Source organism: Rhipicephalus microplus, chromosome X (assembly GCF_043290135.1).
Source record: "Rhipicephalus microplus isolate Deutch F79 chromosome X, USDA_Rmic, whole genome shotgun sequence".
Classification (NCBI taxonomy): Eukaryota; Metazoa; Arthropoda; class Arachnida; order Ixodida; family Ixodidae; genus Rhipicephalus; species Rhipicephalus microplus.
Genome location: NC_134710.1, coordinates 213,359,450 through 213,370,399, shown reverse-complemented (window position 1 = coordinate 213,370,399; position 10,950 = coordinate 213,359,450). Strand labels below are relative to the sequence as shown.

The following is a 10,950-nucleotide window of genomic DNA, read 5'->3' as shown; positions in this document are numbered from 1 at the left end:
TAAAAGGGGAAAGCTGGAAGGATTCTTAGAAAAAGTAATGGATGTTTGTTCAATCCATTTCAAAGAAGCAATCCTCCCCAAAGAAATCGAGCGCGCACACAGACTTGGATCCTTTACTGTAAACAAAAACAGACCCATCCTTGCTAAAACGGCCTAATTTTGAATACAAAGAACAAATTCTTCAAGCTAGGAGAAAATGCAAAGCTCCTGGGACTATTGTTAGAGAGGATTTCTCTGCCAACGCGCGTCTCGCCCGTGGACACCTGAATGAATTTAAAAAGTTGCAGCCTTTTGAATCAAAGCTGCGACATGATAGCCTTACTGCACACTCTAAGCCAAAACGGAGCAACAGGGGTATAGGGGTTGCTCCTTTCAGGGAGCAATTGCATTGCCACTCCCATTACTCTCCTAAAAGGAGTAACTGCAGAGGGAGGAACCGTTGCTCTCCTTTCAGTTCCTCCTTCGGGGGATGAACAGTTACTCCCTCCAGTTCTTCCCTGCAGACCAACAGTTACTCCCACCAGTTGCTCTTCTAAGAGCAACAGTTACTCTTTACCGTTCCTCCCACGTGTTCGCAGTTACTCTCTGAAAACCAACTGCACATGCTTCCAGTTACTCCTTGGGGAAATGAGTATTTATCTCGAGTATGCTTGTCACACGCTTAACACATGGCGAGAGCTCCTTGGAAGAGCACTGCTTGGGTGCTTCTAACACAAAAAGTGGACAATATTGAAAGGAAAATAAATGCTTTATTGTTCTTTTGATGAGGCGACGTGTGACCACACGTAAAAGTAGACTTCGCCACACCACAGCCAGCACTAAACAAACACCATAATACATCAAAGCTTTTCTGCGTCATCCGTGGAAAAACAATCTTGAATTTCTAGCATAGGGCAGTCTGTGTCATCATTGGTGAGAGAAGGGCAACTTCTCCAATTCTGAAGAACTCAAGTTTCGCAGCTGGTGTTTCCATCAGGCTAGCGCAGCAGAACGTCACCGCAGGCATATGTGAAGCATCTCATTGCTGCAAGAAAAAAATAGAAGTGTGAGGTTAAACATGCCAGAATCAATTCATAACAATGAGTCACACACACTGCAGCAGCGCTTACATTCTAGGATGTCTACTGCAAAACGAAATGTGAAAAAAAGGAAGGTTCGGCCAAACGTTACTTGGCAAGCCACATAAATGCTGATGTGGTAGACGCTCTTCACATGATGTCTCAGACAGCAATATTCTGGAAGAAAATGTGCAGCACCTCAACAAGGCATATTTGTAGCAGTTAAAGATACCCTTAGGTTCAGTTAACTTGTTTCCTATACACAGCTGAGTGACATTTCTATGAGCCCATTCACCAACGGGCATTCTAAATGAGGTCATGTGTGTGGCAAATAACACGTACTGTCAGCTCATGTTAAAATACTTATTTAGCTCGTGCACATAGTTGCTCTTGATTCTACTGTTCTATCATACGCTGCTGCGTCTTGAATTGTGCAATACCTGTAGGCACAAGCCAAGCATGCAAAGCCTGCTTGAAAGCAACCATTTGCAGAGGCTACATGATAATCTTCAGTATATTTCTTTGTACCTGACGCAAACGGCTGGACAAAACTACAGACAAATAAATGTAGACCGTGCTACCTTCAAAAAATGCTTTAAATTTAGAAAACTAGGGTGCGTTTGTTCACTCGGTTGACGAGTCACAGCCACGAGATATGTAAACGAAGCAATATATCATAAGGCATGCACAGATATTCTGATTCTTTGTTTGACAGTGTCACAGATAGCTTGCCAATACATATATATTTGAGAGCAAGAAGATGTGAAGCTTTTATTAGTTCAACATCTTGTTGGTTCACAGCCAAACAGGTTACTGCTTGTTAGACAAATTTGAATAAGCACACCATGGTTTCCAAAAAAAAAGCATTATTAGAAGTTAGCTCCCGGTGTGAATGTCTGCCTATTTATTTTGTACTGCCTTCTACATGTGCCACAAAGACATTTGTTGAGGATGTGCTACCAGTCAAGCCAAGATCGCATACTTGGTCAATGTGATGGAAATACAAACATTAGAAACACTGCAGCCACCTCTAGTAAGAGCATAACACTTCAGTATCTTGGACTAGCAAAGAGGTGCACAAGAAAGTTAAGCCCACTCTTGCGGAACTTTGAACGCGAATATTTCAGAGTGGGGGAGGTCAACATGCTGTGGCACTTTTAAACCCACGAAACATCTGCAGAAAACAGGGTAAAGGCAAGTCAAGAAACGCTGTTATGAAGGCCTGCGCATGAACAGCTTTGTGAATCTAGGCCCAAGTGTTATGCTTTGTGCAAGCCAAAATCCATGTAAATAGGGAAAGCATACTTTTAGGAGTACCAGCGTAAACAAATCTTGGCAGTTGGCTTTTTAGTACAAACAGCAATCCCTGCAATGAAAACATAAACATTTTATCTTAACGGTAACAGTGTGAGCACACACATGGGCCAGCGGAGCCATGTCGAATTGTCAGTGCCAGTGTAACCATGTGGCATAATGAACTATTCTCTGGCCAACACATGCACAGTTTGCCCCTAAAAAGCGATGCTTTCATATACGTAGTACAAAAAGTCTGCACTTACCAAAATTCACTTGCTTTCTGTACTTTAGCATCGTTGGGAGCATCTTTATCTGCAGTATAACCAAATTTGTGTCATATCCCTGAAAAAAAAAAGTAAAAGACATGCATCAAATATTGTTTCATTTGGTAGCAGTGAAGTCAGGTTAAGAACAGTCAAGTGGGAATCAGCCTAATTATGTGCATGCGGCAAATCCCAAACGGCGTTATTGAGGTTGTCGAAATTTTCGTCAATTGGTATTAACGTCGATATGTGACTTCAACGGCATGCCAAGTTTTCACAGCGCATAAAGATTTCATGATGCAGAATAATGACAGCGCTAACGAGAACATACAGCATTTATGATTGTCTTTTACAATATTCAGTTTTGCTAAGGTTTTGCATCACTAAAGAAATCTGAAAGATTTGGGTCATTCCTCCTCCAATTGTTCTGTCAATATGTAAACTGCTCGCTTGATGGTGCGCTTATAAAATAGTACGTTCAGCGCAGAGGTGAAGCAAGTGACGCGGTGATGTGGGCAGATTTTTTTTTTTTGGCGTGCGGGGAGGGGGGCCGGGGTCCGCTTATCTGAATAGGCCGGGCAAGCGAATATGGTCGTCAATTTGGGCTCCCTACGCCCGGCCTAAAAAAATTCTGTGCGCAACCACCTGGCTATGCCAGTGAAGTGATGCGACAATGATTTGTTCACTTACTGATTTACATACACTTTACATCTCTAAAAAATGCGGCCCAAGGCCCCAACACTCAGCCGTTAACATTACATAAAGCCAATGGTAGAAAAGTGCCAGTATGAATGCAGCTACAACCCCGCCATAATGTTTTTTTAAGCGAGGTAGTGTTGCGGAAATGAACTTTTAACTGCAAAAGTACACTGGCACTGCAGTGGTGACAGGGGAAGCAAGAGGGTATGCAGGCGGTAATAGAGGTAATTTAGTCCGATACGGCTAGCAATGGATACGGTGAATAAGAGCAAATCATTTCTCTTTCAATAGCGCAACCACTCAACAATGTATTGTAAGAGCATTAAATGTTGCTGGAAATGCCACTCACCTGCACGCTGATGCATGCACAGTCCTTTGTCCGACGAGCGAACAGGCTTGCAGATAGCTGAAGACGTGTTTACGATGTGTTTGTTCCACCCAGCAGCAAAATCCACAACTACTTCGCGCTCCATAAAGATAAATATACACTAACCTTCATCACGAATAAGTAGAAACGCAAATCTGCGACACACACACACGATCAAAACATAGCTCACAAGCTCGCACGTCCATGTGCTCGCCAACCACAGACCATATGAAAATGAGTAAGTAGTGCGAACGCGAACCTAGTTGCGCCGAAAAAAAAAAAAAACGTCGAGCAGTGGCAGCACAGGCGTCAGCGCAATAATTTCAGTGTGTTCTCCTAATACAATTATAAAACAAAACTGAGGTACACTAAAACTCATAAATAAATATAAAAAGTTGAGTGTAATTTTTATTTAGTGCTAGTCAACATAAACATTGAATAAAAATTACTTTGTATCTTACATCGTTTGCTACACTAGCGCTACACTTGTCGTGCGGGCGCAGATGGCGCAGATTTGTCATTCTGCCCTCAAACTACACGGTGAAGCGTGCTACTAAGTGTATGGCTGATGAGAAGCGCGTCTGAGTCCGCTTTTTTTTTTCTTCTCCGATATATCTCGGCGGGGGGGGGGGGGGGGGGGGCTCCTTATGCCCGTGTTTCGGTGCTTGATCGACTTTGACGCCCTTACTTCGCGGACGAACGGCGTGTCTAGGCTTTTTTTATCGTTGTTTTGCACGTGTTTCGGCGTTCGGTCCGCTTTGACGTGCCAACTCTCCATTCTGCTGCTGCGTGTGTTAAGTATTTGCCGTACTGTAATCTCAGGCCTTCTGTGTTCAGCCAGCGCTGCTATCTTATTATCTACGGATGCTAAAATAAATCACTGTTTTGGTTTGGTGAAGTTTGGCACACAGAACAAACAATAATCTGGCCCATGAATATCAATGTGGGCGGCATGCATATTTGTGTGCGGTGTCCTGCCGGGGAGTAACCGTTGCGTGACGAGAGCATTTACAGCGGCTCCTCCTTCCGTTGCTCCCTTACAACCTTAAGATGAATACAGTTGCTCCCCCATTCTCGAACAAGTCGGCCATCTTGTTCCGCTTGGTCTTTTCGAAGAGTAACAGTCGGTCTGAAAGAGTAAAAACAGCCGTTGCTCCCATTTTGGCCATTTTTGGCTTAGAGTGCAGGTAAAGACACGTATGTTTTACACCATGCCAGAAACGAGGTTGTCCGTAAAACATCCTGGCAATTGAAAGAGCCAGCCAGTTCCTGTGTAGACAAGGATGTATCTTTTCATTATACTAACATTACGAGTGTATTACCCAAGCATGGAAAATGGTGCAGCGTGCTAGAATCACCAAATTCACATCTCTTGCTATTACATGAAACATGGCTTCACCCCTTCATCGATGATTCCGAAATTCTGCCTTCTCGCCCTCACTTCGACATATTTAGACGAGACTGTGAAAATAAACGAGGAGGACGCGTACTCATCGCCACTCACAGTGACCTAACTGCATTCCTAGATCAGTTTCCTCAACCCTCGAAATCGCCCCGCCGCGGTGGTCTATAGTGGCTAAGGTACTCGGCTGCTAACCCGCAGGTTGCGGGATCAAATCCCGGCTGCGGCGGCTGAATTTCTGATGGAGGCGGAAATGTAGGCCCGTGTGCTCAGATTTTGGTGCACGTCAAAGAACCCCAGCTGGTCTAAATTTCCGGAGCCCTCCACTACGGCGTCTCTCATAATCATATGGCGGCTTTGGGACGTTAAACCCCCACATATCGATCAATTAATCAATTAACCATCGAAATTATCTTTGTCATCTGCAAGGCCATCTATCCTCTTATCGTAATAGGTGAGTGCTATCGGCCGCCCGATTCGGAGGTGTCATTTGTCGAACGTTTTCATGACGCCCTTCATCACGTAAAGTCTGTCTACAGTCATGCTAGCATCTTGCTCTTTGGCGATTTTAACTACGCTGCAATTACTTGGTCCAATCTGTCATGGACGACAGTGAAACAAAACAATGAAAGTGATTCTCTAAACACGTTCCCAACATTCAGCTTATCTCAAGTTATTACTTCCATCACCCGTGGCACTCATTCATCGAACATACTTATCTCATACTCGCACTACAAAATATCGCACTACAACTAAGGTATACGACGCTATTCTAGCCCAGACTAGGCGCTCTTTATTTTTAATTTCACACTGCCTCAATTCTTGCTTATAACCCCAAACAATTTTGGAAGATTATCAATCCAAAACAGCATAAATCCTCCTTATATCTCGAAGACGACACTGGTAATGCCATTCCCAATGCTGCAGTGACGAATACCCTAAATTTCGTGTTTTGCCCTGTTTTCACCAAAGAAAATCGTAATAACCTTCCTCAATTTCCGCTCCCAAATCAACCCATTATGCCCGAAATTACAGTCTCATCCGAAGGTATCGTCAAAATTATTGATTCACTAAAGGTAAGTTCATCTGCCGTACCCGATGGTATAAACTCCAAATTGTTAAAAATACCAAGTGTATAACCAGTGTTATTCTGTCTCATATTTTTCATTAGCCATTGTCATCCAACACCCTGCCACATGATTGGAAGTTGGGTAAGATTGTTCCAGTCCCTAAGTAAGGCTCCTCGAGCTGCCGCGCTATCTATCTAGCCAGTGTCTGCTCGAAAATCATGGAAGATATCACATATACCCACACTGTCGCTTTGCTAAATTCAGTAAACTTTTTTAAATCAGGGTCAACAAGGGTTTCAAAGGCTTTTTTCCTGCGAAACCGAACTTGCGCTTTTTCTACACGATTATCCATGTTGGCCTTGATCAGAACATACCCTTAGATGCACTTTTCATTGATTTTGAAAAAGCTTTCGATAAGGTGCCACATAAACGCTTGCTATTGAAACTTTCTCGACTTGACTTATATTTCCTTGTTTTCGGTAATATTAAGAAGTTACTCACTAACCGACAGCAATTTTTTCATGCTAATAATTTATGATCGACTTCATCCCCTGCCTTATCCAGAGTGCCACAAGGCATTGTATTGGGCCCACTCCTTTTCCTCATTCAAATCAACAATTTTCCCAGCAACATATCTTAAACCACACGCCTTTTCGTGTATGACTGTTATTTATTGCCCGATCATCAACGTCACCGATAACTAAGCGCTCCAAAACAACTTACAAATATTCAACAAATAGTGCAGTGACTGGTTGATGGTGGTGAATACTAACAAAACATCTCTGGTATAATTTATTAGACGGAATGACTACCGGGCATTATAATATTCTCTTAACGGCAGCGTCATCTCCTCAGAACCTATTGCTGAATACTTGGTTATTATTCTTCATTACGACCTCTATTCGGCTGCTCACATTACTAATATTACTAATGCCATTAACCGTACTTTAGGCTATCTTAAGCGAAATTTAACAAATGCATCTCCTCCCGTAAAATCACTAGCTTATAAAACACTAATTCAGTCTAAATTAGTGTATGCTTGTTCCACCTGGGATCCCCCTGAACGCGTTTCAACCAATATATTAGAATCACTTGAAAACCGAGCGGTGAAATTTATTTATTGTGATTATTGTTACACGACTAGTGTAAATTACCTAAAGAAAAAGGGAGGTCTGACTGCTCCCCAAACTAGGCGCAAGTATGCAAGGCTTTCACTCTTTCATAAGTTTTTTCATGTGCTATGTAACTTTTCTCCCATCAATCCAGCTCATCTCATCTCTCAACGCATCAGTCATGATAAAGCCGTATACCCTTCCCGCGCCCGCACTGCCACGCATCTGCAATCATTCTATGTCAAGACTTCAATCGACTGGAACAATCTTCCCCTAGATATCGTCTTTCACATCAGCCATGCTCATTTCGAGAACTGCATTGAGTCACGCTTTGTAAATATTAACTTACTTGTCTCTTTCTCCTACCCCATTATGTAAAACGCTGTGATGTATAGAGGGTCCTTGAGGTATTTCCGATAAATAAATAAATAAAATAAATATGTTTAGTTAGTAACAAACGCCGAATTGAATTAAACCCTAAATAAAACTTTTGGTACTAGAATATAACCAAAGAACCTCATTCGCAGCTTCGAGATGAAATTCGTCAAATCTCCAGAACTACTTGGACAGCAGTGTTTTCTGGCTCATCAGTCAACCCAGCATAATTTTTAATTTTTTTTTATTTTCGATACAGCCAGTTTCATATGAGACCAAAGCAGAAGGGCATCAATTCTTGGATACAAAATACAGTTTTCAGTTTCACATTTGTACAGCGCCATATTTGTCAGAACATCTAAGAGTGACTGGAGGCAGAAATGGCTGAAGGGGCCTCGAGGCCTCTACAAAATTCAATAACTACATTTTGAAAAAAATGGCGTTAATTGCATATAAACACTGAATAATCGGTACATAGTTAAAGACGGCATACAAGACCATTCTTATCTAGTAGACAATACAACACTAGTTGTACACAAACACAAGAGCACTGGGAACAATACACCAAAAAAAATACACACTTAGGTAACTTACAACCAGTTACTGCACCCAGCAAAACAAATTCGTTTACGCGCAATTGAACACGAGCCTTTATTCCACAAAAATAACCGCTAGAAAAAACGATGATACGGCTTATTAAAAGAGAAAAAGATAACTGTAAAATGATTTGCAGAACATGTCCTCGATTTTTTAGGTGAACTATGACAATGATTGTATACTGGTAATCAAGGAATCTAGATTATTCCATTCTCTTATTGACAGGGGAAAGCATGAATGCTTGAAGCAATCGTTAATAAAGGTGTATTTTGTAATTGTGAACGCATGCTTGTGTCTTAGTTCTTCGGGTTCTGCCACGGAGTTGTATTTTGATGCATCGATGCGGCTGCAATTATGAAGCAGGTTGTGTAGAAATTTTAATCGTGCCAGTTTTGCTCTTGTCGCTAGCGTAGGAAGACCGCAAGATTCTAAAAGGTTGGTGGGGGAGTGGGTGCGCTTATATACTTGTTGAAGATAAACCTTACGGCCTTCCTTTGTACCCGTTCTAACCTTGAAATAGGAGTGGCATATCGAGGTAAGCAAGCAGTGTTCGCGTACTCTGAAATTCGACGAACAAATGTTGTGTAGGTCAAGAGCCTAGTTTGTGTCGGTGCAAGTGGGAGACGCCCTTTTAAGAAAAACAGCTTGCGCAAAGCGGCAGCTGTGACGTTATTTATGTGCGCTTCCCATCTCAGATCGGAAGGTAATGTGACACCAAGATATTTCTGCAGCGTGACTCTTTGTAAAGGTGTGTTGTTTATTGTGTAAGTAAACTCAGAGGGTGTCTTTTTTCTGGTCACCGTCATACAGACTGTTTTTGTTAAGTTTATTGACATGTGCAATTCTTCACACCAGTGAGCAAGTTTTCCTATGAACTATTCTGTGCTTTGTGGTCATCGCTGTCTTTAATTTCCCTGTAAATAACGCAGTCGTCCACGAAAAGCTCAATTTTGCAGTCTATGCGGGCTGTAATGTATTTTATATAGGTAAGAAATAATAATGGCCCAAGGACGGAGCCTTGGGGCATACCTGGCTTTACAGAAGCCGTCCCTGATAATGCGCCTTCGTAAACCACAAACTGTTGGCGATCGCTGACAGCTTTATGCAGATAATTTCTTGTATTTACACGCGGTGTTTTCACTACAAAGAAATAAAAGACTGAAAACGTTCGCGGAAACCATGGCTCACACAGAACGTGTTAAACATGATGAATGAGAAAAATGGAGTTTATCAACTTTTCTCGAAAATCGTTATCCAGGTGCACCGGATTCTCTTCGCAAATGTAGAAAGTTAGTAATTTGAATTTGAGAAAAAACCGAAACGCACTCAATATTCTTGCATGCTCAAGGATGTTTCAGGGGCAGGAAGATGAGGAGCTAGTTAATTTATTTACTGCATTACATAAAGCTAACTTCAATGTATAAGAGATAACTGAAGGCAATCGAACATACATGGCCAAAGCTTTGGCTTCATTACATGAAGCTAGCTTTAGTGTAGAAGGGATAATTTAAAGCAATCGAACATACATAGATAAATAATTGGCTGAGAAATTTAACGATCGCCTAATATTATTCTTTAGTGGATCATGTCAGCGACACTACAGCATTGTGTTACATGTCCGCACAAGCAGTAGCATCGTCGATTTATGTTTCCCCAACAGATTAATACAAAGTTATCAGTATTTAAAAAAATAAAAGAAAATATTTCGGAAGATATTGGTGGTTTAAAGATGGCAGACATTTTGGGAAAATTTAGCAGAAATTTAGGTGGTTCCGAAGATATTTTTTGTACTTTGCTTATTTCTACAATTAGTATTTCCTCGAAAAGTATAGTTTTGTAAACATTTCTGATTCGTATTTCTTACTGAGTGCACGTATTTTCAACTATATATTTGTGTCTGCTTACTTGTTTAGACGGCTTCATGATTGCTATCGCTCTTTAAGCCTTGTACTTCGGGGATGTGGGGCTAGTCAAGCTTCGTTCGTACCGCAGTTTTTTTCCCACATTTATCACCGCACATAGTATCTTATTTCATGAATGACAGCAAAAATGATTTAAAATATGTAACAGCTGTGGTGAAATAACCTTCAAACGTTGCGCTCAACCTCCGCTGTACAATACATTACCCGGCTATGGCCTGGCTGCACGCGATCATGCCCATGGAAGTCATGGGGTTGTTACGTTAACCATCAATGCGCATCGCATGCAGAGGCGTGTGCCTGCGTGTGAAACAGGCTTAGTGAACGTGTCTATGCGAAAAAAGAAGCGAAAATTCGGTCCAGAGAAACAACAACGCAGAATGATATATGCATTCTGAGAGGGAGAGAAAAGACATTAAAGTGGAACAACGTTTTGTTGGGCTAGTTGGTGCATGTTTTACGGAAGGAAAAAGGCGCAAATGAGAGAAACCTAAGAGGAGACGTGGACAAACACCTTAGGCATTCGTCCAGCTATGTCTCTTCCTATATGCTTGTCTCAGTCGCGCCTTACTCTTTCCATAAAAAAAGGATAAAAGGCAGGACAAAAAAACAGTGATGGTATGCTGTGCGCAGGAGTACAAAGGCTGACGTCAGAGCATAGGCAGCTTATTTTTTTTTTTGGGGGGGGGGGGGTGAAATTAGCGCTGTCCAGAAAGGAATATGGCGGCGCCCAGGGGGCTGCCAGTGAAAAGATCTAAACATTTGCGCCCGTAACCAGATGAAGTAGGAAAA

General features: G+C 41.9%; 1 long non-coding RNA gene across 1 annotated transcript; it reads right to left on the bottom strand.

Annotated features, from left to right (window-relative positions):
- Positions 1-729: 729 nt before the first annotated feature.
- Positions 730-3,992, bottom strand: LOC142775958 (uncharacterized). The gene is made up of 2 exons (XR_012887181.1): positions 3,666-3,992; positions 730-2,696 (listed from the first exon to the last, which is right to left on the bottom strand). It is a non-coding gene; the product is annotated as an uncharacterized LOC142775958 (long non-coding RNA).
- Positions 3,993-10,950: the final 6,958 nt, after the last annotated feature.